At 43.5% G+C, this 14,416-nt stretch overlaps 5 non-coding genes across 5 annotated transcripts; all 5 read right to left on the bottom strand.

Moving 5' to 3' along the window:
* Positions 1 to 970: 970 nt before the first annotated feature.
* On the bottom strand, positions 971 to 1,043 carry trnav-cac (transfer RNA valine (anticodon CAC)). Its single transcript has one exon. It is a non-coding gene; the product is annotated as a tRNA-Val (tRNA).
* Positions 1,044 to 4,433: 3,390 nt separating this feature from the next.
* On the bottom strand, positions 4,434 to 4,506 carry trnam-cau (transfer RNA methionine (anticodon CAU)). The gene has a single exon. It is a non-coding gene; the product is annotated as a tRNA-Met (tRNA).
* A 1,536-nt stretch (positions 4,507 to 6,042) lies between these two features.
* Positions 6,043 to 6,115, bottom strand: trnav-aac (transfer RNA valine (anticodon AAC)). The gene has a single exon. It is a non-coding gene; the product is annotated as a tRNA-Val (tRNA).
* A 2,674-nt stretch (positions 6,116 to 8,789) lies between these two features.
* Positions 8,790 to 8,862, bottom strand: trnav-aac (transfer RNA valine (anticodon AAC)). The gene has a single exon. It is a non-coding gene; the product is annotated as a tRNA-Val (tRNA).
* Positions 8,863 to 11,536: 2,674 nt separating this feature from the next.
* trnav-aac (transfer RNA valine (anticodon AAC)) lies at positions 11,537 to 11,609 on the bottom strand. Its single transcript has one exon. It is a non-coding gene; the product is annotated as a tRNA-Val (tRNA).
* Between the last annotated feature and the right edge of the window lie 2,807 nt (positions 11,610 to 14,416).

The following is a 14,416-nucleotide window of genomic DNA, read 5'->3' as shown; positions in this document are numbered from 1 at the left end:
AGGTGTATAAAAATAGAAGGGGCCTAGATATTGTTCAATAAAAGTGTCTATTTCACATAGTGGAGTGGTCAACAACCAGGCTGCATAATTTAAAAGTAATTAGTGTTAGGGTTAAAGGGGATTTGAAGTGAACATTCTGCATGCAGATGTTTGTGGGGGTCTCAAACTCACTGCCTGAAAGTGTGGTGCAGGCAGAAACCCTCACCACATTTAACAAGTTCTTAGATGTGCACATGAAATGCAATAAGGTACAGAGGTACACACCTAAAACTGAGCATTTGTTGGCCGGTGCAGATACGATGGGCTTAAATGACTGCTTCCATGCTGTAAACCTCGATGATTATATAATTATCGGTTAGGATTACTTTCATGATGCAAAACGTGGCAATCAGATAATTAATGGTGTTTCCAGTGAAGAAATGTTCGTGCAAGCTGGGGCTCGAAATCAGGAAGCTGAAATGAAGCATCTTATGAGGCTGCTGTTTGGTGTACGGGGAGCGTTGTCTCGAACGGTGGCATTTTGCAGCCCAGTGAAGGGCGGAAAGCCGCTGTTTGATGCTGCATTCTCCGCTTTCCGCTGGCAGCGGCTGATTGGAGAGTATGGGATTGGAAGTTAGGGCTTGTCCCGCCCTCACTCACTCTGGAGCTGGGGAAGAGCGATTCGTCGATGGGTTTGTTTGTGGCTTCAATTTTCTGTTGTGAAGCGTGGTGGCGTGGCAGGATCCTTTAATAATCTCTCACAGCTGACCTGAATGCACGGAATGTGCAGCTTTGAGATATGGTTTCTCCAGCGTCAGGGCTGGAAACGGGAGGGAGTGAGAGACACTGTGTAGAATTTGAGTCTGAACAGAACTGCAGAGAGAAATCATCAAATGGAACAGCATCGTGAGACACTGCACTCTGTTAATATTGAACCACTAATATGAATGATTTAATTTTATCTAATCATTAATTGAACACGTTTGCATAATGTTTCCACCCGGTTTCGAACCGGGTACCTTTCGCGTGTGAGGCGAGCGTGATAACCACTACACTACGGAAACGCTGTGGCAGTAAGATTGTTGGGAACATAACCAGAGCTTCAACCTCAACAACTGGACTACACTTCTGCAGCTTGTGTCACGAGAATAGAATGACGGTGCTATATTTCGCAAGGTTGTGAGTGTGGCAGGAATTGATCCTGTGTTTCTCTGTTTTTATACATCGGAACAGCAGTGGCCATTCCTCAGCAAGTGGTTAGAATCTGGAATACACTGCTCTAAAGGGCGGTGGAGTCAGACTCAATCTTATCTTTCAAAACGGAGTTGGATAAGTATCCGAATGAAAAAAATTGCACAGCTGTGGGTAAATGACAGGGGAGTGAGACTTGTTGAGAGTTGGCATGGGCTCGACGGGCTGCAAACATTCCCTTATTCTTTGATTCTATAAGTTAGTGGCATATTTAATAGTGTGCATGTCAGCAGAATATTGAAAGGGACATGGATTCAGTCGGCACAACGAGAGGCATCTGATTCAGAAAATTCGGGTGCACGTCAATTCGGGTTTAATGACTTTAAAAGCATCATTTTTGTTTTGTGAAGATTCGGTCAGAGAAATGTTTGGGAAAAGATTTTTTTGCTGAAAAGGGCTCAGCACTTCATCTTCTTTTTGGCTGTTAGGGCCACACTTCTTTTCGATGGTATTCTTCCAGAATGTATATTTTCTTTGCTGTTTCACAATAACCAGTCCCTTGCACTACAGTCTATCTCACTGTTTCCAACGTCCCATGTACATGTTACCAGCAAGGAACATTTTGAAGCAGACTTCTAAAGCACAGTGTCCAAAATGGTTTATGGATTCAGAGGTAAAGTGCAGAGCACAGATAAGTTATTCAATTAAGGACTCTCCTTCAGTTAACATTTCTTTAGTTGTGCAAATGAAGATCATCAGTCAATTAATGATGTTTTCCCATGAAGGCAGGATAACATTTAATGATTATGCATTTTCTAAGTAAAAGCCCATGTGATTCAGGGCGCAATGGCAAATTGGATCCAAATTTGGCTCAGAGGCAGGAAGCAAACGGTAATGTTTGATGGGTGTTTTTGTGACTGGAAGGATGTTTCTAGTGGGGTTCCACAGTTTTCAGTGCCAGATCCATTGCTTTTTATGGTATTTATCAATGATGTAAACTTGAATATCGGTGTTATGATTACGAAGTTTTCAGGTGTTATTAAAATAGGCAGTGTGGTTGATAATGAAGAAGAAAGCTGGAGACTCCAGGAAGATATCAATCAACTGATAAGGGGGTAGAGCAGTGGCAAATGGAATTTAATCCAGAAATGTGAGAGATCGCTCATTTGTGGAGGGCTAACAAGGAAAGGGAATACACATCAACTGGTATGACAATTAGAAGTGTAGAGGAACAAAGGCAACTGGGATTGCTTGTCCACAGATCCCTGAAGGTAGCTGGCGAGTTGGAAAAGTTGGTTAAGAAGTCATATGGAATGGTTGCATTTATTGGCAGAAGCAAGGAACAGAACAGCAAGTGGGTTATGCTAGAACTGTATAAAATTCTGGTTAGGCCACAGCTGGAGTACTGCGTGCAGTTCTGTTCACCGCATTGATGGAAGAACGTGAATACGCTGGAGAGGGTACAGAGGAGATTTACGTAGATGTTGCCGGGAGTGGAGCAACTATGCTATGAGGACAGATTGGATAGGATGGGTTTGTTTTCCTTGGAACAGAGGAGGCTGATGGGCGACAGCATTGTGGTGTATAAAAATAGGAGGGGCCTAGAGATTGTTGATTAAAAGGGTCTATTACACATAGTGGAGTGGTCAACAACCAGGCTGCATAATTTAAAAGTAATCAGTGTTAGTGTTAAAGGGGATTTGAAGTGAACATTCTGCATGCAGATGTTTGTGGGGGTCTCAAACTCACTGCCTGAAAGTGTGGTGCAGGCAGAAACCCTCACCACATTTAACAAGTTCTTCGATGTGCACATGAAATGCAATAAGGTGCAGGAGTGCACATCTAAAATTTAGCAAGGTTGTGAGTGTGGCAGGAATTGATCCCGTGTTTCTCTGCCTTTATACATAGGAACAGGAGTGGCCATTCCTCAGCAAGTGGTTAGAATCTGGAATACACTGCTCTAAAGGGCGGTGGAGTCAGACTCAATCTTATCTTTTAAAACGGAGTTGGATAAGTATCCGAATGCAAAAAATTGCACAGCTGTGCGTAAATGACAGAGGAGTGAGACTTGTTGAGATTTGGCATGGGCTCGACGGACTGCAACCATTCCCTTATTCTTTGATTGTGTAAGTTAGTGGCAAATTTAATAGTGTGCATGTCAGCAGAATATTAAAAGGGACATGGATTCAGTCGGCACAACGAGAGGCATCTGATTCAGAAGATACGGGTGCACGAAAATTCCGGTTTAATGACTTTAAAAGCATCATTTTTGTTTTGTGAAGATTCGGTCAGAGAAATGTTTGGGAAAATAATTTTTTGTTGAAATGGACTCAGCACTTCATCTTCTTTTTGGCTGTTAGGGTCACACTTCTTTTCGATGGTATTCTTCCAGAATGTATATTTTCTTTGCTGTTTCACAATAAACAGTCCCTTGCACTACAGTGTATCTCACTGTTTCCAAAGTCCCATGTACATGTTACCAGCAATGAACATTTTGAAGCAGACAGAAACCCTCACCACATTTAACAAGTTCTTAGATGTGCACATGAAATGCAATAAGGTGCAGGGCATTTGTTGGCCGGTGCAGATACGATGGGCTTAAATGACTCCTTCCATGCTGTAAACCTCTATGATTATATAATTATCGGTTAGGATTACTTTCATGATGCAAAACGTGGCAATCAGATAATTAATGGTGTTTCCAGTGAAGAAGTGTTCGTGCAAGCTGGGGCTCGAACTCAGGTAGCTGAGATGAAGCATCTTATGAGTCTGCTGTTCGGTGTCCGGGTAGCGTTGTCTCGAACGGTGGCATTTTGCAGCCCAGTGAAGGGCGGTAAACCGCTGTTTGATGCTGCATTCTCCGCTTTCCGCCGGCAGCGGCTGATTGGAGAGTGTGGGAGCGGAAGTTAGGGCTTGTCCCGCCCTCACTCACTCTGGAGCTGGGGAAGAGCGATTAGTCGATGGGTTTGTTTGTGGCTTTAATTTTCTGGTGTGAAGCGTGGTGGCGTGGCAGGATCCTTTAATAATCTCTCACAGCTGACCTGAATGCACGGAATGTGCAGCTTTGAGATATGGTTTCTCCAGCGTCAGGGCTGGAAACGGGAGGGAGTGAGAGACACTGTGTAGAATTTGAGTGTGAACAGAACTGTAGAGAGAAATCATCAAATGGAACAGCATCGTGAGACACTGCACTCTGTTAATATTGAACCACTAATATGAATGATTTAATTTTATCTAATCATTAATTGAACACTTTTGCATAATGTTTCCACCCGGTTTCGAACCGGGGACCTTTCGCGTATGAGGCGAACATGATAACCACTACACTACGGAAACGCTGCGGCACTAACATTGTTGGGAACATAACCAGAGCTTTAACCTCAACAGCTGGACTACACTTCTGGAGCTTGTGTCACGAGAATAGAATAACGGTGCGATATTTAGCAAGGTTGTGAGTGTGGCAGGAATTGATCACGTGTTTCTCTGCCTTTATACATAGGAACAGGAGTGGCCATTCCTCAGCAAGTGGTTACAATCTGGAATACACTGCTCTAAAGGGCGGTGGAGTCAGACTCAAACTTATCTTTTAAAACGGAGTTGGATAAGTATCCGAATGCAAAAAATTGCACAGCTGTGGGTAAATGACAGGGGAGTGAGACTTGTTGAGAGTTGGCATGGGCTCGACGGGCTGCAACCATTCCCTTATTCTTTGATTGTATACGTTAGTGGCACATTTAATAGTGTGCATTTCAGCAGAATATTGAAAGGGACATGGATTCAGTAGGCACAACGAGAGGCATCTGATTCAGAAGATTCGGGTGCACGAAAATTCGGATTTAATGACTTTAAAAGCATCATTTTTGTTTTGTGAAGATTCGGTCAGAGAAATGTTTGGCAAAAGAATTTTTTGCTGAAAAGGACCCAGCACTTCATCTTCTTTTTGGCTGTTAGGGTCACACTTCTTTTCGATGGTATTCTTCCAGAATGTATATTTTCTTTGCTGTTTCACAATAATCAGTCCCTTGCACTACAGTCTATCTCACTGTTTCCAACTTCCCATGTACATGTTACCAGCAATGAACATTTTGAAGCAGGCAGAAACCCTCACCACATTTAACAAGTTCTTAGATGTGCACATGAAATGCAATAAGGTGCAGGGGTACACACCTAAAACTGGGCATTTGTTGGCCGGTGCAGATACGATGGGCTTAAATGACTCCTTCCATGCTGTAAACCTCTATGATTATATAATTATCGGTTAGGATTACTTTCATGATGCAAAACGTGGCAATCAGATAATTAATGCTGTTTCCAGTGAAGAAGTGTTCGTGCAAGCTGGGGCTCGAACTCAGGAAGCTGAGATGAAGCATCTTATGAGGCTGCTGTTCGGAGCACGGGGAGCGTTGTCTCGAACGGTGGCATTTTGCAGCCCAGTGAAGGGTGGTAAACCGCTGTTTGATGCTGCATTCTCCGCTTTCCGCCGGTTGCGGCTGATTGGAGAGTGTGGGAGCGGACGATAGGGCTTGTCCCGCCCTCACTCACTCTGGAGCTGGGGAAGAGCGATTAGTCGATGGGTTTGTTTGTGGCTTCAATTTTCTGTTGTGAAGCGTGGTGGCGTGGCAGCATCCTTTAATAATCTCTCACAGCTGACCTGAATGCACGGAATGTGCAGCTTTGAGATATGGTTTCTCCAGCGTCAGGGCTGGAAACGGGAGGGAGTGAGAGACACTGTGTAAATTTGAGTGTGAACAGAACTGTGGAGAGAAATCAGCAAATGGAACAGCATCGTGAGACACTGCACTCTGTTAATATTGAACCACTAATATGAATGATTTAATTTTATCTAATCATTAATTGAACACGTTTGCATAATGTTTCCGCCCGGTTTCGAACCGGGGACCTTTCACGTGTTAGGCGAACGTGATAACCACTACACTACGGAAACACTGTTGCAGTAACATTGTTGGGAACATAACCAGAGCTTTAACCTCAACAGCTGGACTACACTTCTGGAGCTTGTGTCACGAGAATCGAATAACGGTGCTGCATTAAGCAAGGTTGTGAGTGTGGCAGGAATTGATCCCGTGTTTCTCTGCCTTTATACATAGGAACAGGAGTGGCCATTCCTCAGCAAGTGGTTAGAATCTGGAATACATTGCTCTAAAGGGCGGTGGAGTCAGACTCAATCTTATCTTTCAAAACGGAGTTGGATAAGTATCCGAATGAAAAAAATTGCACAGCTGTGTGTAAATGACAGGGGCGTGAGATTTGTTGAGAGTTGGCATGGGCTCGACGGGCTGCATCCATTCCCTTATTCTTTGATTCTATAAGTTAGTGGCACATTTAATAGTGTGCACGTCAGCAGAATATTGAAAGGGACATGGATTCAGTCGGCACAACGAGAGGCATCTGATTCAGAAGATTCCGGTGCATGAAAATTCGGGTTTAATGACTTTAAAAGCATCATTTTTCTTTTGTGAAGATTCGGTCAGAGAAATGTTTGAAAAATAATTTTTTGCTGAAAAGGGCTCAGCACTTCATATTCTTTTTGGCTGTTAGGGCCACACTTCTTTTCGATGGTATTCTTCCAGAATGTATATTTTCTTTGCTGTTTCACAATAACCAACCCCTTGCACTGCAGTCTATCTCACTGTTTCCAACGTCTCATGTACATGTTACCAGCAATGAACATTTTGAAGCAGACTTCTAAAGTACAGTGTCCAAAATGGTTTATGGATTCAGAGGTAAAGTGCAGAGCACAGATAAGTTATTCAATTAAGGACTCTCCTTCAGTTAACATTTCTTTAGTTGTGCAAATGAAGATCATCAGTCAATTAATGATGTTTTCCCATGAAGGCAGTATAACATTTAATGATTATGGATTTTTAAAGTAAAAGCCCATGTGATTCAGGGCGAAGTGGCAAATTGGATCCAAATTTGGCTCAGAGGCAGGAAGCAAAGGGTAATGTCTGATGGGTGTTTTTGTGACTGGAAGGATGTTTCCAGTGTGGTTCCACAGTTTTCAGTGCCAGATCCATTGCTTTTCATGGTATTTATCAATGATCTAAACTTGAATATAAGTATTATGATTACGAAGTTTTCAGGTGTTATTAAAATAGGCAGTGTTTTTGATAATGAAGAAGAAAGCTGGAGACTCCAGGAAGATATCAATCAACTGATAAGGGGGTAGAGCAGTGGCAAATTGAATTTAATCCAGAGATGTGAGAGATCGCGCATTTGTGGAGGGCTAACAAGGAAAGGGAATACACATCAACTGGTATGACATTGATAAGTGTAGAGAAACAAAGGTAACTGGGATTGCTTGTCCACAGATCCCTGAAGGTAGCTGGCCAGTTGGAAAAGTTGATGAAAAATTCATATGGAATGGTTGCATTTATTGGCAGAAGCAAGGAACAGAAAAGCAAGTGGGTTATGCTAGAACTGTATAAAATTCTGGTTAGGCCACAGCTGGAGTACTGCATGCAGTTCTGGTCACCGCATTGATGGAAGAACGTGAATACGCTGGAGAGGGTACAGAGGAGATTTACGTAGATGTTGCCGGGAGTGGAGCAACTTTGCTATGAGGACAGATTGGATAGGATGGGTTTGTTTTCCTTGGAACAGAGGAGGCTGATGGGCGACCGCATTGAGGTGTATAAAAATAGGAGGGGCCTAGATATTGTTGATTAAAAGGGTCTATTTCACATAGTGGAGTGGTCAACAACCAGGCTGCATAATTTAAAAGTAATTAGTGTAAGGGTTAAAGGGGATTTGAAGTGAACATTCTGCATGCAGATGTTTGTGGGGGTCTCAAACTCACTGCCTGAAAGTGTGGTGCAGGCAGAAACCCTCACCACATTTACCCAGTTCTTAGATGTGCACATGAAATGCAATAAGGTGCAGGGGTACACACCTAAAACTGGGCATTTGTTGGCCGGTGCAGATACGATGGGCGTAAATGACTCCTTCCATGCTGTAAACCTCTATGATTATATAATTATCGGTTAGGATTACTTTCATGATGCAAAACGTGGCAATCAGATAATTAATGCTGTTTCCAGTGAAGAAGTGTTCGTGCAAGCTGGGGCTCGAACTCAGGAAGCTGAGATGAAGCATCTTATGAGGCTGCTGTTCGGAGCACGGGGAGCGTTGTCTGGAACGGTGGCATTTTGCAGCCCAGTGAAGGGCGGTAAACCGCTGTTTGATGCTGCATTCTCCGCTTTCCGCCGGCAGCGGCTGATTGGAGAGTGTGGGAGTGGAAGTTAGGGCTTGTCCCGCCCTCACTCACTCTGGAGCTGAGGAAGAGCGATTAGTCGATGGGTTTGTTTGTGGCTTTAATTTTCTGTTGTGAAGCGTGGTGGCGTGGCAGGATCCTTTAATAATCTCTCACAGCTGACCTGAATGCACGGAATGTGCAGCTTTGAGATATGGTTTCTCCAGCGTCAGGGCTGGAAACGGGAGGGAGTGAGAGACACTGTGTAGAATTTGAGTGTGAACAGAACTGTAGAGAGAAATCAGCAAATGGAACAGCATCGTGAGACACTGCACTCTGTTAACATTGAACCACTAATATGAATGATTTAATTTTATCTTATCATGAATTGAACACGTTTGCATAATGTTTCCGCCCGGTTTCGAACCGGGGACCTTTCGCGTGTTAGGCAAACGTGATAACCACTACACTACGGAAACGCTGTGGCAGTAACATTGTTGGGAACATAACCAGAGCTTTAACCTCAACATATGGACTACACTTCTGGAGCTTGTGTCACGAGAATAGAATGCCGGTGCTATATTTAGCAAGGTTGTGAGTGTGGCAGGAATTGATCCCGTGTTTCTCTGCCTTTATACATAGGAACAGGAGTGGCCATTCCTCACCAAGTGGTTAGAATCTGGAATACACTTCTCTAAAGGGCGGTGGAGTCAGACTCAATCTTATCTTTCAAAACGGAGTTGGATAAGTATCCGAATGAAAAAAATTGCACAGCTGTGGGTAAATGACAGGGGAGTGAGACTTGTTGAGAGTTGGCATGGACTCGACGGGCTGCAACCATTCCCTTATTCTTTGATTCTATAAGTTAGTGGCACATTTAATAGTGTGCATGTCAGCAGAATATTGAAAGGGACATGGATTCAGTCGGCACAACGAGAGGCATCTGATTCAGAAGATTCGGGTGCACGAAAATTCGGGTTTAAAGACTTTAAAAGCATCATTTTTGTTTTGTGAAGATTCGGTCAGAGAAATGTTTGGGAAATGAATTTTTTGCTGAAAAGGGCTCAGCACTTCATCTTCTTTTTGGCTGTTAGGGTCACACTTCTTTCCGATGGTATTCTTCCAGAATGTATATTTTCTTTGCTGTTTCACAATAACCAGTCCCTTGCACTGCAGTCTATCTCACTGTTTCCAACGTCTCATCTACATGTTACCAGCAATGAACATTTTGAAGCAGACTTCTAAAGCACATTGTCCAAAATGGTTTATGGATTCAGAGGTAAAGTGCAGAGCACAGATAAGTTATTCAATTAAGGATTCTCCTTCAGATAACATTTCTTTAGTTGTGCAAATGAAGATCATCAGTCAATTAATGATGATTTCCCATGAAGGCAGGATAATATTGAATGATTATGCATTTTCTAAGTAAAAGCCCATGTCATTCAGGGCGAAGTGGCAAATTGGATCCAAGTTTGGCTCAGAGGCAGGAAGCAAAGGATAATGTTTGATGGGTGTTTTTGTGACTGGAAGGATGTTTCCAGTGGGGTTCCGCAGTTTTCAGTGCCAGATCCATTGCTTTTTATGGTATTTATCAATGATCTAAACTTGAATATAGGTGTTATGATTTCGAAGTTTTCAGGTGTTATTAAAATAGGCAGTGTGGTTGATAATGAAGAAGAAAGCTGGAGACTCCATGAAGATATCAATCAACTGATAAGGGGGTAGAGCAGTGGCAAATTGAATTTAATCCAGAGATGTGAGAGATCGCGCATTTGTGGAGGGCTAACAAGGAAAGGGAATACACATCAACTGGTATGACATTGAGAAGTGTAGAGGAACAAAGGTAACTGGGATTGCATGTCCACAGATCCCTGAAAGTAGCTGGCCAGTTGGAAAAGTTGGTTAAGCAGTCATATTGAATGGTTGCATTTATTGGCAGAAGCAAGGAACAGAACAGCAAGTGGGTTATGCTCGAACTGTATAAAATTCTGGTTAAGCCACAGCTGGAGTACTGCGTGCAGTTCTAGTCACCGCATTGAAGGAAGGACGTGAATACGCTGGAGAGGGTACAGAGGAGATTTACGTAGATGTTGTCGGGAGTGGAGCAACTTTGCTATGAGGACAGATTGGATAGGATGGGTTTGTTTTCCTTGGAACAGAGGAGGCTGATGGGCGACAGCATGAGGTGTATAAAAATAGGAGGGGCCTAGATATTGTTGATTAAAAGGGTCTATTTCACATAGTGGAGTGGTCAACAACCAGGCTTCGTAATTTAAAAGTAATTAGTGTAAGGGTTAAAGGGGATTTGAAGTGAACATTCTGCATGCAGATGATTGTGGGGGTCTCAAACTCACTGCCTGAAAGTGTGGTGCAGGCAGAAACCCTCAGCACAGTTAACAAGTTCTGAGATGTGCACATGAAATGCAATAAGATGCAGGGGTGCACTCCTGAAACTGGGCATTTGTTGGCCGGTGCAGATACGATGGGCTTAAATGACTCCTTCCATGCTGTAAACCTCTATGATTATATAATTATCGCTTAGGATTACTTTCATGATGCAAAACGTGGCAATCAGATAATTAATGGTGTTTCCAGTGAAGAAGTGTTCGTGCAAGCTGGGGCTCGAACTGAGGAAGCTGAGATGAAGCATTTTCTGAGTCTGCTGTTCGGTGTACGGGGAGCGTTGTCTCGAACGGTGGCATTTTGCAGCCCAGTGAAGGGCGGTAAACCGCTGTTTGATGCTGCATTCTCCGCTTTCCGCCGGCAGCGGCTGATTGGAGAGTGTGGGAGCGGAAGTTAGGGCTTGTCCCGCCCTCACTCACTCTGGAGCTGGGGAAGAGCGATTAGTCGATGGGTTTGTTTGTGGCTTTAATTTTCTGTTGTGAAGCGTGGTGGCGTGGCAGGATCCTTTAATAATCTCTCACAGCTGACCTGAATGCACGGAATGTGCAGCAATGAGATATGGTTTCTCCAGCGTCAGGGCTGGAAACGGGAGGGAGTGAGAGACACTGTGTAGAATTTGAGTGTGAACAGAACTGCAGAGAGAAATCAGCAAATCGAACAGCATCGTGAGACACTGCACTCTGTTAACATTGAACCACTAATATGAATGATTTAATTTTTTCTTATCATTAATTGAACACGTTTGCATAATGTTTCCGCCCGGTTTCGAACCGGGGACTTTTCGCGTGTTAGGCGAACGTGATAACCACTACACTACGGAAACGCTGTGGCAGTAATATTGTTGGGAACATAACCAGAGCTTTAACCTCAACAGCTGGACGACACTTCTGGAGCTTGTGTCACGAGAATAGAATGACGGTGCTGTATTTAGCAAGGTTGTGAGTGTGGCAGGAATTGATCCCGTGTTTCTCTGCCTTTATACATAGGAACAGGAGTGGCCATTCCTCAGCAAGTGGTTAGAATCTGGAATAGACTGCTCTAAAGGGCGGTGGAGTCAGACTCAATCTTATCTATCAAAACGGAGTTGGATAAGTATCCGAATGAAAAAAATTGCACAGCTGTGGGTAAATGACAAGGGACTGAGATTTGTTGAGAGTTGGCATGGGCTCGACGGGCTGCAACCATTCCCTTATTCTTTGATTGTATAAGTTAGTGTCACATTTAATAGTGTGCATGTCAGCAGAATATTGAAAGGGACATGGATTCAGTCGGCACAACGAGAGGCATCTGATTCAGAAGATTCGTGTGCACGAAAATTCTGGTTTAATGACTTTAAAAGCATCATTTTTGTTTTGTGAAGAGTCGGTCAGAGAAATGTTTGGGAAAATAATTTTTTGCGGAAAAGTGCTCAGCACTTCATCTTCTTTTTGGCTGTTAGGGCCACACTTCTTTTCGATGGTATTCTTCCAGAATGTATATTTTCTTTGCTGTTTCACAATAACCAGTCCCTTGCACTACAGTCTATCTCACTGTTTCCAACGTCCCATGTACATGTTACCACAAGGAACATTTTGAAGCAGACTTCTAAAGCACAGTGTCCAAAATGGTTTATGGATTCAGAGGTAAAGTGCAGAGCACAGGTAAGTTATTCAATTAAGGACTCTCCTTCAGTTAACATTTCTTTAGCTGGTCAAATGAAGATCATCAGTCAATTAATTATGTTTTCCCATGAAGGCAGGATAACATTTAATGATTATGCATTTTCTAAGTAAAAGCCCATGTGATTCAGGGCGAAGTGGCAAATTGGATCCAAATTTGGCTCAGAGGCAGGAAGCAAAGGGTAATGTTTGATGGGTGTTTTTGTGACTGGAAGGATATTTCCAGTGGGGTTTCACAGATTTCAGTGCCAGATCCATTGCTTTTTATGGTATTTATCAATGATCGAAACTTGAATATAGGTGTTATGATTACGAAGTTTTCAGGTGTTATTAAAATAGGCAGTGTGGTTGATAATGAAGAGGAAAGCTGGAGACTCCAGGAAGATGTCAATCAACTGATAAGGGGGTAGAGCAGTGGCAAATGGAATTTAATCCAGAGATGTGAGAGATCGCGCATTTGTGGAGGGCTAACAATGAAAGGGAATACACATCAACTGGTATGACATTGAGAAGTGTAGAGGAACAAAGGTAACTGGGATTGCTTGTCCACAGATCCCTGAAGGTAGCTGTCCCGTTGGAAAAGTTGGTTAAGAAGTCATATGGAATGGTTGCATTTGTTAAAGCACATGGGATTGGGGGTAGTGTGCTGACATGGATTGAGAACTGGTTGTCAGACAGGAAGCAAAGAGTAGGAGTAAATGGGGACTTTTCAGAATGGCAGGCAGTGGCTAGTGGGGTACCGCAAGGTTCTGTGCTGGGGCCCCAGCTGTTTACACTGTACATTAATGATTTAGACGAGGGGATTAAATGTAGCATCTCCAAATTTGCGGATGACACTAAGTTGGGTGGCAGTGTGAGCTGCAAGGAGGGTTCTATGAGGCTGCAGAGCGACTTGGATAGTTTAGGTGAGTGGGCAAATGCATGGCAGATGAAGTATAATGTGGATAAATGTGAGGTTATCCACTTTGTTGGTAAAAACAGAGAGACAGACTATTATCTGAATGGTGACAGATTAGGAAAAGGGCAGGTGCAAAGAGACCTGGGTGTCGTGGTACATCAGTCATTGAAGGTTGGCATGCAGGTACAGCAGGCGGTTAAGAAAGCAAATGGCATGTTGGCCTTCATAGCGAGGGGATTTGAGTACAAGGGCAGGGAGGTGTTGCTACAATTGTACAGGGCCTTGGTGAGGCCACACCTGGAGTATTGTGTACAGTTTTGGTCTCCTAACCAGAGGAAGGACATTCTTGCTATTGAGGGAGTGCAGCGAAGGTTCACCAGACTGATTCCCGGGATGGCGGGACTGACCTATCAAGAAAGACTGGATCAACTGGGCTTGTATTCACTGGAGTTCAGAAGAATGAGAGGGGACCTCATAGAAACGTTTAAAATTTGACGGGTTTAGACAGGTTAGATGCAGGAAGAATGTTCCCAATGTTGGGGAAGACCAGAACCAGGGGACACAGTCTGAGGATAAGGGGGAAGCCATTTAGGACCGAGATGAGGAGGAATTTCTTCACCCAGAGAGTGGTGAACCTGTGGAATTCTCTACCACAGAAAGTTGTTGAGGCCAATTCACTAAATATATTCAAAAAGGAGTTAGATGAAGTCCTTACTACTAGGGGAATCAAGGGGTATGGTGAGAAATCAGGAATGGGGTACTGAAGTTGCATGTCCAGCTATGAACGCATTGAATGGCGGTGCAGGCTAGAAGGGCCGAATGGCCTACTCCTGCACATATTTTCTATGTTTCTATTGGCAGAAGCAAGGAACAGAACAGCAAGTGGGTTATGCTAGAACTGTATAAAATTCTGGTTAGGCCACAGCTGGAGTACTGTGTGCAGTTCTGGTCACCGCATTGAAGGAAGAACGTGAATACGCTGGAGAGAGTACAGAGGATATTTACGTAGATGTTGCCGGGAGTGGAGCAACTTTGCTATGAGGACAGATTGGATAGGATGGGTTTGTTTTCCTT

Source organism: Pristiophorus japonicus, chromosome 3 (genome assembly GCF_044704955.1).
Source record: "Pristiophorus japonicus isolate sPriJap1 chromosome 3, sPriJap1.hap1, whole genome shotgun sequence".
Classification (NCBI taxonomy): domain Eukaryota; kingdom Metazoa; phylum Chordata; class Chondrichthyes; family Pristiophoridae; genus Pristiophorus; species Pristiophorus japonicus.
The sequence above is the reverse complement of the archived record's forward strand: the minus strand, read 5'-3'. Positions and strand labels throughout refer to the sequence as shown.